This window comes from Chlamydotis macqueenii, chromosome 1 (genome assembly GCF_036417535.1).
Source record: "Chlamydotis macqueenii isolate bChlMac1 chromosome 1, bChlMac1.mat, whole genome shotgun sequence".
Lineage (NCBI taxonomy): Eukaryota > Metazoa > Chordata > Aves > Otidiformes > Otididae > Chlamydotis > Chlamydotis macqueenii.
In genome coordinates this window covers 93,346,818-93,362,778 of record NC_141556.1, presented here as the reverse complement: position 1 = coordinate 93,362,778, position 15,961 = coordinate 93,346,818, and positions in this window count along the sequence as shown.

Here is a 15,961-nt window from a genome sequence, read left to right as displayed (position 1 = left end):
ATAATCTGATTAGGTTTAGCCTGCATACTGGGCAATGGAAATAAAGTGTAGATACAATTATGATACTCCTTACCTATATAAGAAAGGCTCATATGCCTCCAAGTCCCAACCTTAAACTCAGAACTCCAGCACTTTTGAGTATGTGGCCACTGGCATGAAATGTTGTAGACCTGCTGTGACGTCCACATGTGCTAACTGCCAGTTCCCTCTGCAAGTCCAGTGGAGAAGAGAGGCTGACAGAGGTTCTGCATTTCACTATTTTGGAATGTGCGGCTTTTACGCAACATTCAGGCCACCAAAGAGATTCTGGAATCAATTTACTCAGACCTCATTTTTGATGTCATGAATGTTACTGCTCTCAAAAGATAAGCCATCAAAATTAGATTAAAAAGAGGAAGGTTACATACTGTAGTTCTTGTGGTTCACAGCAACATTCACTTTTATCCTTCCAGTGTCATAAGAGTGCCTGACGGCTGGTATTTTGCAAGCCCTGCTTTGACACACATGTAGCTCCCAAAGAAACGTGGACATTCCATTAAGGAAGCATTCATTCGCACACAAGCATGCTGCTCTAAGAAGTGTTTTACCCCCATGTGCTGCAAAATGTGATCTCCCTATGGCTATAAAGAAGATTCACTACATTCCTTGAGAATACAGGAACAAGAGCATCTATTCATATTCTTAGGAAGAATTACTAGCAATACCATCTTTCCCCGGTGCTGAAAAGCAATTTAAGAGGACAATAATGCTACTCCATGCTGCTAAATAGTGCAGTATCTGGCGTTTCTCTCTGAAGGCTAACTCATGCAATCACATGACTACACATGACCTTCAACTCCCTTGATAAAAGCAGTCTTTCATCAGCCTGGTTAAAGATCTAAAGCTGAAAAATCTCAACCCCTGGGCAAGACAGCGAATAGAGAAGAACTCCAAGTTACCATATATTTTAAACAAATCCTGTGACTCTGAGTCATCTTTGAACAGATGGTTTGGGTAACATTGCATCTCCTAATCTTTCCTCATGCTTTGGTGATAATCTCAGGGCCCAAGTAAAATTTTTACTTAAGAGGTAATATCATTTAAAGAAAATTGTGTGGGAAAAATTGTACATCCCAGCATGTTTGCATAGGACATGGCAGTAGGAGACCTCATTTCCAATTGCACCATGCAGAGTTGTAAATGCCATTTGAGCAAACAAAACTTGATGCAGTCACTGGATCAAGTATCTTTTTTCCATCTCATTGTTTTCATTTTACTTTGCGGGGAACTGCTGTATACAGAACAGAATAACTACTGCAATGGATGGCGTGCTGCTCAAATAATGAAGGGTGAGGTCTGAGATGCTGGATTTCTACATTCAGCTCTCCAAGATTTGAAAACATGGCTCTGATGAGATCAGAAACAGCCAAACTATATATCTTAGTTATGACTACTATTAACATCTAGTGTATTGCGTAGCTCGTAAGACACTCAGGATCCAGACCCCTATAATATTGCACACTGCATAAATGCAGAACAGGAAGACTGGCTGAGCCCCCAGAGTGCTTACTACCTCATGACTCATACAGTCATTTTTGGATACTTGGCTTGAAACACATTATGCTAGTTTTCAGAAGTCCCAAGGGGAAGTAGCTTTCAGCAGTAAGAACCAGGGCTGTGGATCCTCAGCATCCTTCAAGACAAGGCTCAAGTAATGAACAAATTCTGTCTAAGACCCCATGGCCAGCATTTCTGGTTGGCAATGTTTTTTTTTTTTTAAGGTGTATGGTCTGCCAAGAGGAAACAAAGCTGTTTTAATAGGTCCCCACATATAGCAAGCCTCCCAGATGCTGAAGCTTATAGCATTAGCAGACTGAAACTGTTGGTAGTTGTCCTTCTGCTCATCAGAATGTAATACGAAGCAGAACTCACCTGTGTTCTCCAAAGGGTTCATCAATTATTGCTCAATGTTTTACAATTAGTATGTTTGACCAGCGTGCCTCAAGAACACTAATAAAAAATATTAATGACCAATTTATTCTCAACTAAGGCACCCCAGATACTATGCAGGCTTTTATAAGAAAACAACAGTAAAAACAAACAACACAAAAAATACTAAAATAAATAAATAAATAAATAAAAAAAAAAAAAGCAAAGCCGTGTGAATCGCAAACTGCAGCTATTTAATTTCATGCCAGCACTAAGCAATGCAACAATATGGTAAAAGTTAGGGGGGAAGGCTTTTTACCAAATCTGCACAACATAATGTAAGAAGCAGAGAGTACCATTACAGTCACTTCCTAAGGGAAGACAGGTGATTTTCACAATTTCCCAAGGGGCTATAAAGTACACCAATGAATCTGAAGTCCAGAAATCCTTTTCAGTGCCTACGACAGTTCTATTTTGGCAAAACTCCACTGAAGTCAACTAGAAGTTCTGTTCAGCTGAAATACAAGTTAAATACAAGCAAACCGGCTATCTTATCCCTCTCTTCCTTCAGTAAGGCTTGCCCCTCATTTGCAAAAAGAGGTTTGGGCTCCACTCTCCCTGGGTCCTCCCATGCTGAGTCTGGAACCTACTGGAGGCTTTCAATTCAGTTATTGATTTTGTGTCTTTTTCCTTTTTCTTTCTTTCATTTAGGACTCCAAGCCTATCTGAGATTGCGTTCCAAGGCTTAATTTTGTTTCATTTTTCTTTTATATAATACACAGAAAAGAGGCCAGCATTTCTTCTTTAAATGCTGGGTATTTTGCTTCTGATTTCAGTGAAGTTAATTCTTCAGTATTTTTAGTGGGTCTGCTTTAGTCTCAGATATCGCATGTACTCAACTATTTCTGCATTTTAATCGCTCACACGACAGTGCCAACATAACACTGTTTGCAGTCCAGGCATATGAAATGGCTGTCCTCTGCAGTCGATACTCCTTCACAGGTGCTCAGCAAACATGGCAATTGAAGAGCTGGAGTTTACTTGAGGGTCTACGTGCCTTGCCAGAGAGTCTAGAAAGGTGTACTTTTTTCAGCAAATGTACATAACTTGCATTCATATAATTTAAGTTAAGCATTAAGGTAAGGTTTTGAAAACAGAGGTCAGAAAGCAAAATAACTGCTGTATGACATTAGCTGACTAGGCTGTCAGTCAGTCACATACATTTTTGATACTAACAAGTGGGAAGCCTTGATTTACTTCTCTCTGCCAATGCTTCTGCTTTGCCACTTCTCCTTAGCACTCTAACTAGTTAGCCTGTGGTATCATTTTACAAAAGGTCAAGTTGTCCTTCAATAGAGAAAAAAAAAAAAAAAAAAGAAAGAGGTCATTCAGAATACGGTTAATAAGAAAAATGTATCTTACGGGTTCCTTTAACGAAAGTAACTAGTGATTGATTACTAAAAGGAAGAGGAGCTTACTTTTGGAAAGCAGTGCTGTTATTTTTTTAAACAACTTTAATGTTGTCAGTGACATTTCCCTGAATATGTGTCCATCTTCCTCTGAAAAATATGTGGTAGGTTTAACAAGCCTGGTGCCTCCAAAGCCTTCCAGAACCTGTATCTATCTTTTTCACAAGAAAGGCAGAACGTACATTGCTCCTCCATGTATCTGATATGTCACCTTCCCTCTAGTTTCACTTTTCTTTCAAACCCTTTCATGTGAACAGAGCTGCAAAAACAATCAAGATAACGAGCTAGATGCTGTCTCACATTTAGATTTATCAAAACTTGAGTAACAAGTGGAAAACGTGTCCTATTTTCTATTTGTGGCCACAATTGCATATGTGATACAGGATGTGGCTTTGTCATATCTGGTGCAAATGCAACAGCATATCTAGGTCTTTCAAGCATTCTAAAAAGTCAATTGACTTTGCAAGGCAAGACATGCAGCTGCAGGTGAGTCCCAGCTGGCAGACATAAATATCCCCCAGACCAAGAAAGGGTAAGAAAAATAAGCATGAAAGCAGCTCTGAGGTTAACACTTCCTCTTCACCCTTTCCTGCCACCACAGAAAAGCGCAACTGTCTCATACAAAGGAGGAAAGTGTTTTTCAGCCGCCCCATTCTTGACACAACATAAGAGACTGATTCTGTGATGCCTGTGCCTGAGTTAGTACACTTCTTTAGTGGGAGACACCAGTGAAGTACAGCACTATCAGTGAAGACTTTTTGGCATTGATTCTAAACAGCCTGGCAACAAAGTACTGTTACATGCTCTATGTAAGTACATTACTCTGTTTGCATCATCATAGCATCAATGGACCCAATGGAGGAACTGAAAAACTCCAGAGACTGAAGTTCAGACTAGTCTTATTTTAAAACAGCAGCCAATAAAGGGACATCTATGGAGCATCAGTAGGATGTATATTTTGGGTAAGGTATAGCTGGAATTTCTAAATTAAATCTCTAGCTGACCTCAAGGACAGCTCTTCAATAAAGCATGAGGAAGTGAATATAAATAGAGTGACAAAATTCAAATGTATTACTAAGTCAACAATTGGTATTTCCATCTCTTGCAGAAGCAACCAGAGTATTGCTAGAAGGGATGAAAATGTCAGACACTCCTCTGCAGACCCTGGAAAAGCAGTCACGTGGGACAGAGGGCAGGAAAAGGAAGAAAGAAGGAAAACATGTTAAAGTCAACATGTCTGATGTAAGATGAAAATTTTCCAGTATCAACTAAATAAATAAACAAACAGTTTAGAATTTGTCCTTTTCTCTAGTGGCGAGCTTATACCCATGAAAGTACCTTAGTATAACAACTTCCTCAGAAATGGCTAGATTCACTCTTTAAAGACAAACGGGACTTTCAGCTTGATAAATAAGATAAGTATTGAGCAGCATGTAATTCTCAAAGGAGACTTGACATACATACAATGAGATCTTACCATTCACCAAGTCTCCCTCCTTGGAACTCTTTGTATAGTTGAGGATTCATTTTACAAAGGTCTAAGTACCTTCTCATGGTAAATTCAACAAAAATTGCAGTCCTTGAACTCTGGCCTTGGTTGTATCAGAGTGAATCTGAAGCAAGCCTACCGTGTTCTGCAAGTTCCTTCCCACATAAAGACAAAACAAAAGTCAGGCTCTGGAGCTCAGGTCCCAGCCTGAGTTGGAAATGAGATAGATAAGTACTTTTAGCTCCATAAAAGAAAAGCTCAATATACTGACAAGTCACCTTCACTTACTTCCTTGAATTGTCATCAGGCACTGAACAGTGCATATTTTAGTACTGGGAACTAATTGGAATGGATTGCTGTAAGACACTTATGAGAAATTGCTCTTTCAATTTGTTTTTTTTTCAAAGTAATAGTCCTTATTGACATGCCATTTGCTTCCGCAAAAGCATAAAGCAGGGGCACAGCCTTTACTGTGAATCTTCTTTTTTCTCTTTCTGGCAAGTATCCTAGATTTTGTAATTTAATATTCCTGCCAAAAGCACTAGAAACATTTGAGATGATCCTCATGGGATTAAGGACAAACTGCGGATTACATTCTTGGCATTGGACTACATTGGAAGCCTGCATTTTTCTTGCTATTCCTGAATATTTGTGAGCTAACTAAATAAGATCGCAGCAGAATTAAGAGTAATTTGATGCTGTTTTACTTTTTCTTCTCAAACCATCCCAGGATCTAATGCATTCCTGCTCTTAGTCTAGGGAATGTGTTTAGGTCAAGTAGATGTGTTTATGCTCATATGCTCCTTGCATATTAACAATGTGAGAATAGGTTGTGGTGTGTCTGAGGACATGACTTTTACTTTTTTTTTTTGTGCACACTGGAAAATGTGTACTCAGCCATGAATTCTGCTCCTGTTTCGCTGATGTACGGAGTCAGTAACATAACGACAGCCACAGTGAACCAGACCAAATCTGTAAAAAGCCAGGCTCCTTCCTCTGACAGTGGCAAATAATTGGTACTTTGAGAAAGAGCACAAAAAACAGGGCAAGATTGACTCTTCCTTTAATATAAAGTACTGAGATCTGGTAATTTGCTATTCAGGGACAGCCAGAGCCAGAGGCTAGTTTTGCATCTATGCATTTAAAAGCCTTTCTATTATTTTCTTCAGTTCCTTTTTTGAGTCTATTTATACTCCTGGTCTCCATGACACCCTGTGCCCATCAATCTCAGTTTATTTCTACCATGCTATGTAAAAAAAAAAACCTGCCTTCGCTTGATTTAAGCCTGCTGTTTGGTAATTTCAATAGGCACTCTGGACTTCTTGTCCTGTGACAGAATAAGTCCCTTTCTAACTACCCGTGTACCATATGTTGAATATCAGGTCATCAGCAGTAGAACCAGTATCACCACTATCTGTTCCACCAGCCTCTGGTGAAGCAGGGGCTGGATTTAAAAGTACATAAGGAGATAAAGAGACAAAACAAGGAACATAAATTTTATCTTTTGCTGTCACTATACCCACAAATTACAGGGAAAACTTTCAGAAAAAAAATACATTGAATCTCAACAGTTTCTGAATTACTAAACAATAACCAAAGCCCTCAAAGATCTAGTAGGTCTCTCTTTCAGAATAAGCCCAGGGTTTTGTACTTTAAACAAAGAAACTGCTCAAGCTAATGAATGACAGCTATTAGAGTTCACCTCCCAGTACTTCCAGAAAGGGCTGGAAAACATGCTAGCTCAGACATTTTTCAAGATACAAAGACCTCAGCACTGAAAAAGTCAATCACATTTATCAAACTGCTTGAATGAAAGCTGTAACTTAGTATCTGAGTTTATGGAGAACTTGTCAAAAAATTGTATAAGAAAGTGTACAGCAAAACTTAAAACATAGAAAACTGTTGAACAGTTTAAATAATTTGTCTTTACAAAACTGCAATTGAAATAACTGAGCTACAGATACATTGACTTCAAATTAGGAAGAAATCAGTCAGTTAAAAAACTATAGGAACTTAAGAACCTTGCATATTTCCTATATTGTAAGATTATTCTTCAAAAAATATGTATGTTCTCTGAAATGCTCATGCTTCCATGAAGCCCCTAGAGTCATCTAGTGTATAATATTGTTGTAATCCTATGATAAAACTGTCCTGAAAAAGAAAGGCAACGAAGCCGGTGAAGGGTCTGGAGAACAAGTCTCATGAGGAGCGGCTGAGGGAATTGCGATTGTTCAGTTTGGAGAAGAGGAGCCTGAGGGGAGACTTTGTTGCTCTCTACAACTACCTAAAAGGAGGTTGAAGGAAGGCAGGTGTTGGTATCTTCTCCCAAGTAACTTGTGACAGGACAAGAGGAAATGCCCTCAAGCTGTGGCAGGGGAGGTTTAGGCTGGATATTAGGAAACACTTCTTTACTGAAAGAGCGATCAGGCACTGGAACAGGCTGCCCAAGGAAGTGGTGTGGAGTCACCATCCCTGGAGGTGTTCAAAGAACGTGTAGACTTGACACTACAGGGCATAGTTTAGTAGGCATGGTGGCGATAGGTTGACGGTTGGACTTCATGATCTTGGAGGTCTCTTCCAACCTTAAAGATTCTATGATTCTGTGAAAGACTTCATTATGTCCTCATTTCAATGTCAAGATCAGATGGAATAAGTATGTATATAAGAAGCTGAAAATACTCTTGCGTACAGTTATTCCATGACTTTCTGGGCTTTAGTTTCGTTACTGCGTAGGAAGCCTGACTCCCTCATTCTTATGCTCCTCCTGTCACAGGGCAGTCCTACAACCCATATCACTGGGCTGCTGGAGAGGGCAGGATTCTATGATTATGTTTTTAAAGCATTACCTTCTACAATTCCACAAACTAATAGAGAGTATTAACCCTGATACATACTTTTGAATTACCTAGAGGAATGCTACTGCAGTACTAAACATAATTAACTTTGTTACATTGGACAGCTCAAGTAATGCCCCACAAGTTTGATGTGGATGGGTTAACATTCTATGTCTAATATAGCTTCCTTTATTTCTTATAGATAAATACAAAATGAGACAGAAATGGATCACAATGATAGAGGACAGGCACACTAATACCAGGGTGAGGCAGGGAAACAACTATTAATCCAGTGCATCTTGTGTATATCCTCTAATTATCCCAGTGACCAGATGTAGCCCCTTATCTGTCTAAGATATAGACTGTAAAAACACTAATGATGGATTAAAGCCTAATTTTTAAATGCATTTTGATACTGTGCAACTCAACTTTGTAACTTAAAGAGGCAGCCTACCTGAAGAATCAACAAAGGTAGGTAGGGCCCTATGTTCCATGGTTTTCACATGGCCCGTTGTTTTCAAAATAAAAGCTATCCTCTTACATCTTCTTTTGACAGGTGAAAACAAGATAACTTCTTCAAGGCCTCTTATTGAGAAATTTAGAGGGAGAAATTCTGTTTCTCCAGGAAGCAGGCACAGCACTGCTGTGACTGGTCAGTATCTCACATTGATGGAGAATGAGGAAGTCTGGAAGACAGGAAAAATTTGAAACCGGTGTGTTCTGGTTTTATTTAGTAAGAGGGAGCTACAGTGGTAGCTTCTGCAAGAAGCTGCTAGAAGTTGCTCCCCTTTGTTCAGTGGACTTGGCTGGGCCTAGGGCGGACCTGCTGCTGGCCAAGGCCAAACCAATTGGTAGCAGAATGTTCCGTGATAACGCCTCTGTGATAACCTATTTAAGAAAGGGAAAACAGAAAAAAAAAGAGAGAAGATGTGAAGAAGCTGAGCAGGGGCAGCGAGAGGCGTGAGCCTTGTGGGCCTTGCAGGCCTCACTCTCTGGCCTCCCACTGGGCAGCCAACCGGGCCTGACTTGGCCAAGCCCGGCTGCAAGAAGTGGAGAGGAGATGAGATGTGAAGAGAACCTGAGAGGCATCTGCCAGCCTGTTGTGAAGAATTTTTCTTGTGAGAGGAACAGCTGCAGACACCAAGGTCAGTTCAGAAGGAGGGGGAGGAGTAATGCTGCTCTTGGCAGAGATTCCCCTGCAGCCTGTGGTGATGACCATGGTGGAGCAGGTTGTCCCCCTGCAGCCCATGGAGGTCCACAGAGGGGCAGAGATTCACCTGCAGCCCATGGAGGACCCCATGCTGGGGCAGGCGGATGCCTGAATGAGGCTGTGGCCTGCTGGGGCAGCTGTTCTGGAGGGACTGCACCCCATGGAAGAGATGACCCACGCCGGAGCAGTTTCATGAAGGACTGTGGCCCGTGGGAGGGACCCCATGCTGGAGCAGGGGAGGAATGCAAGGAGTTCTTCCCCCAACGAAGCAGTGATGCTTGATGAACTGACCACGACCCCCATTCCCTCTTCCCGCCACTTGGGGTGGGGAGGAAGGTAGTAGAGATAATGTTAAGCCGGGAAGAGGGAGGGGTGGGGGGAGGTTATCTTGTTCTCTGTCTCATTATCCTGCTTTGATTTTAGTAATAAATGAATAGTTTTCCCCAAGTCGAGTCTGTTTTGCCCATAACGGTAACTTTAAGGATTTTCTCCCTGTTCTTATCTCAAACCTCAAGCCTTTTTTTCTTACATTATCTCTTCCTATTCTCTCGGAGGGTGGAGGGAGTGAGAGAGAGACTGCATAGTCTGGTCCTGATTGGGGCTAAACTATGACACTGTGGGAGAGGAAAATTTGCAGGAGCCTTCCAGAAGAAAGAGTAGAAAACAGCTCTCTTGTGAGAAGTAGACTCAGGACAACAACTCTAAGGACTGGTGTTTCCACAAGAAACAGGGCCCTTGGGGAAAAACAGTGATAAGCATGTGATAGTCTAGCCAGGGACTTTCAAGGTGGTTTTGAAGAATAAGGGAAGGAAGGCATCGGGACAGGGCTATGGGTTTTATTACACTGAAAACCAATAAAACTGAAGTACCCAGAAGGGGAAGATAATGTAGTGCTGAGATCCAGTATTGTTTGAGACACTCGGTTTCATTTAAAAGCTGAAAAGACAATGAAATCCCACAGAACTCATGACAAGGCATGCTCTGGCAAGAAGGCCGAATTATATAAATAGACAAAAAAGGAAGTCTGATGCTGTGGTGGTGCAGCTCCCCTACAACGTCCTACATATTATCAGCATCTTTGAGATCTCTGGCAAGGAGTCCTACAGAGTAAGTTCTTGACAGACACTAGTATCAGTAAGAAGTTGATTTTGCAGCTTTCAATGTGCTGACCTGCGCCTCAAACCCATTTTAGTCCTTGCAAGCCACACTGTACCCAACAGGGCTCCCCTGGAGCAGTTCAGCCCACTTGGGAAAAGTAACTTTTAAAAAACATCAGTGGTTTCCAAACTAACTGTCACAAACTGTCCCCAGAATATTCTGTTCTCTGCCCTCCTGTCTGCTCTCCCTCAAAGTACACCACCTACATTCATCTGTATGGGGGGTATCTACACTTCTCCACTCCAGTCCAGTCCCCGGAGTCCCTGCTTACACGCTTGCCTCTGCAGTCCCCAGCCTGATCTCCAGCATGATTATTTCTGCTTTGGTGACATTGCCCCGTCCACAGAGCTAGACCAATATCAGATGAAATATTAAGAAACTCAGTCAACAAAGGAAGTGAAAGTTGTGATTCAACAGATGGTGATACCTCTTAGGCAAGACTAAAATCAGAGTGCTACCAAGACATTTATTGACTGGTCTTTTAGGGTGCTCTTTTTCAAGCCAGACACAAGAACACACAGTAACAAAACATTGTTTTTTGCTTCTCAGAATTTTGAGAGCAGAAAAATTGCTCAAGGCAGTGGGTTAATTTAGAAATCCACTAACCTGTTGATGAAGATCTGCAGTGTTTCACTTAAGAAACATGTGCATTTCATGGGTAAGCAATGTGTTCCTGACAGCATTGCACGTGGTGACAGTGGTCAGCATACAAGGAGCTAGTGGGCTAGGATTCTCCACCCTGGCGAAGAGACACCTCTGGGAGGCCTGACAGCATGGATAGGAACAACTCTTCACTGTCTCTTGAGATAATCAAGAATGAGGAGCCATCAAAGAAGCTAACCAAAGCTGAGTTCTAGACAAGCCCTACAGATCACAGAGCTCCTTGCTGGAGGATTTTCTAGCTGCAGAAAATTCTGAAGGGAAACTGAACAAGCATTTAGGAGCAAGACCTATTGATAATCACTAACTAGATAAACCACACCAGGTTCAGGAAATCCCTAAAGTGAAAACACACATAGGCTAGGAGAGTATCCAGGAGAAGTATTGTACCTCATTCTTCTGCTTTCCTAGTATCTGCTTTTGGGTTTGGTTTGCTTTTAGTCAGCCAGCTCAGTTTCTACTTGGTACGACATGACCAATCTGTTCTCGTGCACATTTCAAGGGCTGAACCTGTCCCCTTAGCACCATTTCTGCCTTGGGAGATGCAGCAAGTCTCACCAGGCCACTCCTAACCATGCATCTTGTGCACTAGAAGCACTTGCACAAGAACCAGATCTTCTTGCTGAGTTTCTCAGTTCTGCTCTGAGAGGATCTCCCACCTGCTCTCCCATAATCTCTTCATGCAGTCACATCGCTCTCCCCACAGAGCATGTGTGCGTCCCCATCTGCTGGCCTGGGTAGGTGTGAGCTAGGCAAGGCTTCCCTGAGCTTGGACCAGCTGCTTCCCAGAAGGCAGCTTTTCACATGCTAAGCTCCTGGCAAACCATTAGACGGTGAGCTTGGGGCCACTGCTGGAGACAAGGAGCAGGTAGATGCTTGGTCTGAACCAGTCTGATCATTTGTACACGTGTTATATTAAAGGCACAGCCCTCACTGACACTCAGGGTCATGCATGTGGGGTGCTGATTGCACCAATAAGTGCCTTTGGATCACTGAGAATTATAAGCATTTTGAAAACAGAAGAAATACTGATAAATAATCTTACAATGCAACGAGGTTTCTGTGCTGAGGTAACAGACCTCATTCTACCCTACTCTGTTCTACCTTTCATTCCCACCCTGCAGGAGAAGAATAACTATACTAGATTTAAACCAATTGAGATAATCAGGTCTGTGAGTTAGATCTGGTCATTGAATGGCCATTGCAAAACCTGTAGTTATAACTTCTATGAACTAACAGCACGAGGAAAGAGTATATCTTACTTGACAGTAATTAATGTAACAAGCAGGCCTTATCATTAGTTTTCTGGCGGCAATGCAGGAAAACCAGTTTATCTTCTTTTTCACAAAATTCCTGTCTGACCTTATCCCTGCAGTACAGTGTAAGGGTAAGATCAAGATGGTGCACTGAGCCTATGGATCCACCTGATGGTAAGCCAGCCCCCTAGCACCAAGTTAAAAACGCCACAGCAAGGAACCACCATGAGTCCCGAACTGCCAGCTTCTAAATGACAACATCCCTCTTGCGTATTGTCTCTTGATTCTTACATTGGTCATCTTCCTTGTCAGTGAGAGTAAGCATAGCGTCTTTTCACATGGGAACTGCTTTCCTGTCCTAAAGCTCTCTGTCGATTCTCCACAAGTGTATCAAAACCCTCTCTAGTCACTAGTCTTACTGCTAATGCTGTCTTGGGCGGTGGCACTAATACACTAATACTAAAAATTTCCATTTTAACAACTGTAGCTATTAAAAGAACCTGCTGAATACTATATGATGTTCACTTACATGTGCCTTACAAAAGTCTGATCAGCAAGTGCAGACTATGAGATTCTCTTGACTTAAAAATCTTGAAAACCGCAGCAGGCTGTACAAAACAAATGTGAACAATTATAAAGTTACTGGTGAGAATATGATTTAGTCCAGTTCATTAAAGACGAACTAGAACCTAATGACACAGCTTTCATCCTGCCACCATGCCTTACACCAGGAAAGGTTATGGACACACCAGATACTAAGACAGCACTGCAGCTCTTTTAACCCAAATTGCTGCAGTTACCGTAGCCACAGCAAAAAAAAAAATTAGCATCTCTCTCACAAGAGTGGGAAAGATCTTATTTTACACCGTGATAAAATGCGTAGTGCTTTCTGACACCCTTAGACTCAAGCTTCTTGACAGGCATTACGGAACTTAAGGGAGCATAAGCTCCTGATTTCAGTTCTACAAGTCTGAAGTGAATTCTGTAGTTACACAGGAGCACTTAAAAGACTATAAATCTCTGGAGCTGTGTAGAGCTGCCCAGAAAGTAGAGCAGTTTCAACCACGCTATCACAGTGCATGTCTGTTACTCAGAAATAGCTGCAGACACAAGTCTCTTAAGACTTGTAAGCTAACTCAGCTGGTCCTTTAGCTTAACCATAAACAACGCACCAATTATTCCAGGGAAGGTGGAAGGGTGTGTATTTTGGCTTCTAGATGGACTTTCATAACAGCAAACATTACATTTGGTCTGTATAAACAGCTACAGTGGCTGCAAGAAAAAAAGTAAACTATTATGACACTAGGGCAGGGGAGTAGTGTGTTTGACCTGGATCTCAGTACAGGAAAAGAAAGAGAATCCACTTCAACAGATCACTTCAGCTCACTCTTTTGTGTTCCTTGGAAGCCTGGGAGAGAGGTTATGCTTTGGCTTTTTAGCCTCGATGAAGCCACAGATGCAATAGCTACTGTTTTGGAAAATTTGTGATGTTTTATGAAGATGGTGTTACTTAATAGCAAACCTGAAGGCAGAGCAGAAGGAAGGGCACAGATGAAGCAGGGAAAAAAAAAAAAAGAGACAGATCTCTCATCACAGGGAATATTGTAGTACCTGACCGGCAATACTAGTACACTGCCAGAGGAGGTTGCATGCAGCACATTTTCGGGCCTGATTGTTAGTGCAAACCTCTCCAGGGGACTCACTTGCTTTGGGCAATGCTACATTTCACTTTTTCTCTTCTCTTTTATTAACTTTGTAAAGGTGATCAAGCATTAGAGGAAGAATGGCTTTCCTAAGGCATTTCGTAACTTCTCTTACCTTCCAGAAGGTAGCCTGAAGCAATTTCAGCACAGCAGCTTCTTGTTCTGTAGTTACCCTTTCCTTCCTTTACATATCCAGGAAAATCAATCCTGCATTTAAAAAAAAAAAAAAAAGGAGATTCCTATGAACCTGCCATCCAGACAAAGTATTGGGATAACAGATACAGAAGGAAAGGTTTTCATCTTTTTCTTACTACCGGTCCAGCCCAGTCTCAAAAGCTTTTATTTCTCTCTCTGACACATACTGAAATACTAACTTAATTCAACTTATACTGTCATGCAAAACCTTTGAGCCAGCCTCTGTTAAACAAGAGTACTTGTCCAACTTTGCAAGCCCTCGGTATCTCTTTGAAGTCACAATCAAGGCTTTGTGTGATACAGTAAACTGGACGAGATTGGCTCTTTTAACTTTAGAAGTAATAGGAATGCCAACTTGATGGGGAATTTTTCTGTTCTTAACAAGCCTTTTCCTTCCAGTTTTCTGATAAGCAGCTGCATTAATTCAGTGCTCAAAACAAAAGTATCAAACAGCCTCAGTGAAAGCATTGTGCCTGTCTCAGTCTGAATCAGAACATGCAGTGTCTCTTATTCTTTTGTTAATACCCTCTTTGTGCACAAATTCTCATAAAAAAAAAAACCCAAAAATAAGGTAGACAGCACCTAAATATAGGCAGCAGAGAAGCTTCAGAGCTCTTTTCAAAGTACAGGTAAAACAATTAAAAAATAAAGAAAGAAAGTCAGCGATATTATTTTCTTTATTGAAAGTGACCTTACATAAAACTGTATACAAAAGTCCAGTTCTTCAAACCTTCTTCTTGAAATCACTGTAGCCCTACAGCCTTCTCTAGAATCACACTCATTTCCATCAGTAAAGGTTTTGGCTACAAAGCAAATCTAAATAGCTTCACTCTCATTGAGAAAAAAATCCACCACAACATATATAGATATGAAAACAGATGATCCACTAACTGATTCAATATTCAAAGTCATCTCACCACATAAGTTTTCAGCCAGACTTTTAAAATTGACATGAAGATTTCAAAGGGAAGTTAAGACCTTGGAATTTCACCTAGCCCACCAAAAAAAAAAAAAAGGGTAAGGTACCTTTCATCAAACTCAATTCTTGTTCAAGCAAATGCAAGAACCAACTCCAGGTTTTCCTCTTGGCTTTGATCTAAGCTCTGAGTGCCTCTTCCTTTTGTATTTCCAAAGAAACAGAAGAGCACAGAAATTCAACAGTACACACATAAGCTGAAAGCCCCCACCCTTCATACCAAAAACATGCACTGAAAATGCAGATCAAAATGTAATCAATAAATCAAAATGAGGCTGTCATGTCCTTGCCTCTCATCACTGTTGAATTGTTGAGCATCCCACACAGATCAGTATGTGCTCCTATTCTCTGTACTGTACAGAGAGGGAACTTGAAATAATGTGGTGAAGCACACTAGTTCAAATACTGAAAAGGAGGCTTGAGCTATACTCTACAATGCTATTTTTACCGGCTAGCACAATTTGGTTCTACCCATATAAACAGGGCTACAAAAAATCTCACATGTGTAAGGTGCCATTTTTGATGCCCTGTCTGCTAATTTCTGCTAATTACACCTTCCCCACTGCTGCAAAGGGAAAGTATATGGCATTTGGGCTGAAGTTTCAACCTTAAACTGCTGTAGAGAGGAGGCCCTCACAAGGGGTTAACCTGAAAAGATCCAGTGCAGAAACAGTAGGAGTGTTTACACTGTCACTCCTCCTCACCTCCACCAGAGAGTGCAGCCTAATCACGCTTCAAGGTCCAGCCCGGGAAATCCCAGTCTGTAAAGCTTCTAAGATTCAGCAGCAAGAGCAAGACCATGACCTAACAATGCGGTTGCAGCAAAGGAAATTCTCACTAGATACCAGAAAAAAAATTCTTCCCAGGCAGGTGGTGGAGTGCTGGGGCAGGAGCCCAGGCAGGACGAGGGCAGGAGGTTTTCCAAATGCAGCTGGACAAGGAAAGCCCTGGACAAGCTCATCCAGCCTGGGAACGATGAAGCCCTGGGGTTAAAATACAGACCTCCAGAGGTCCTGTCCAGCTGAGTTACCAGATGTTATAGAAGTTTGCACTCAACCTAATACAGAAAAAAAATCATTAAATGCTCATCAGCATGAATGCAT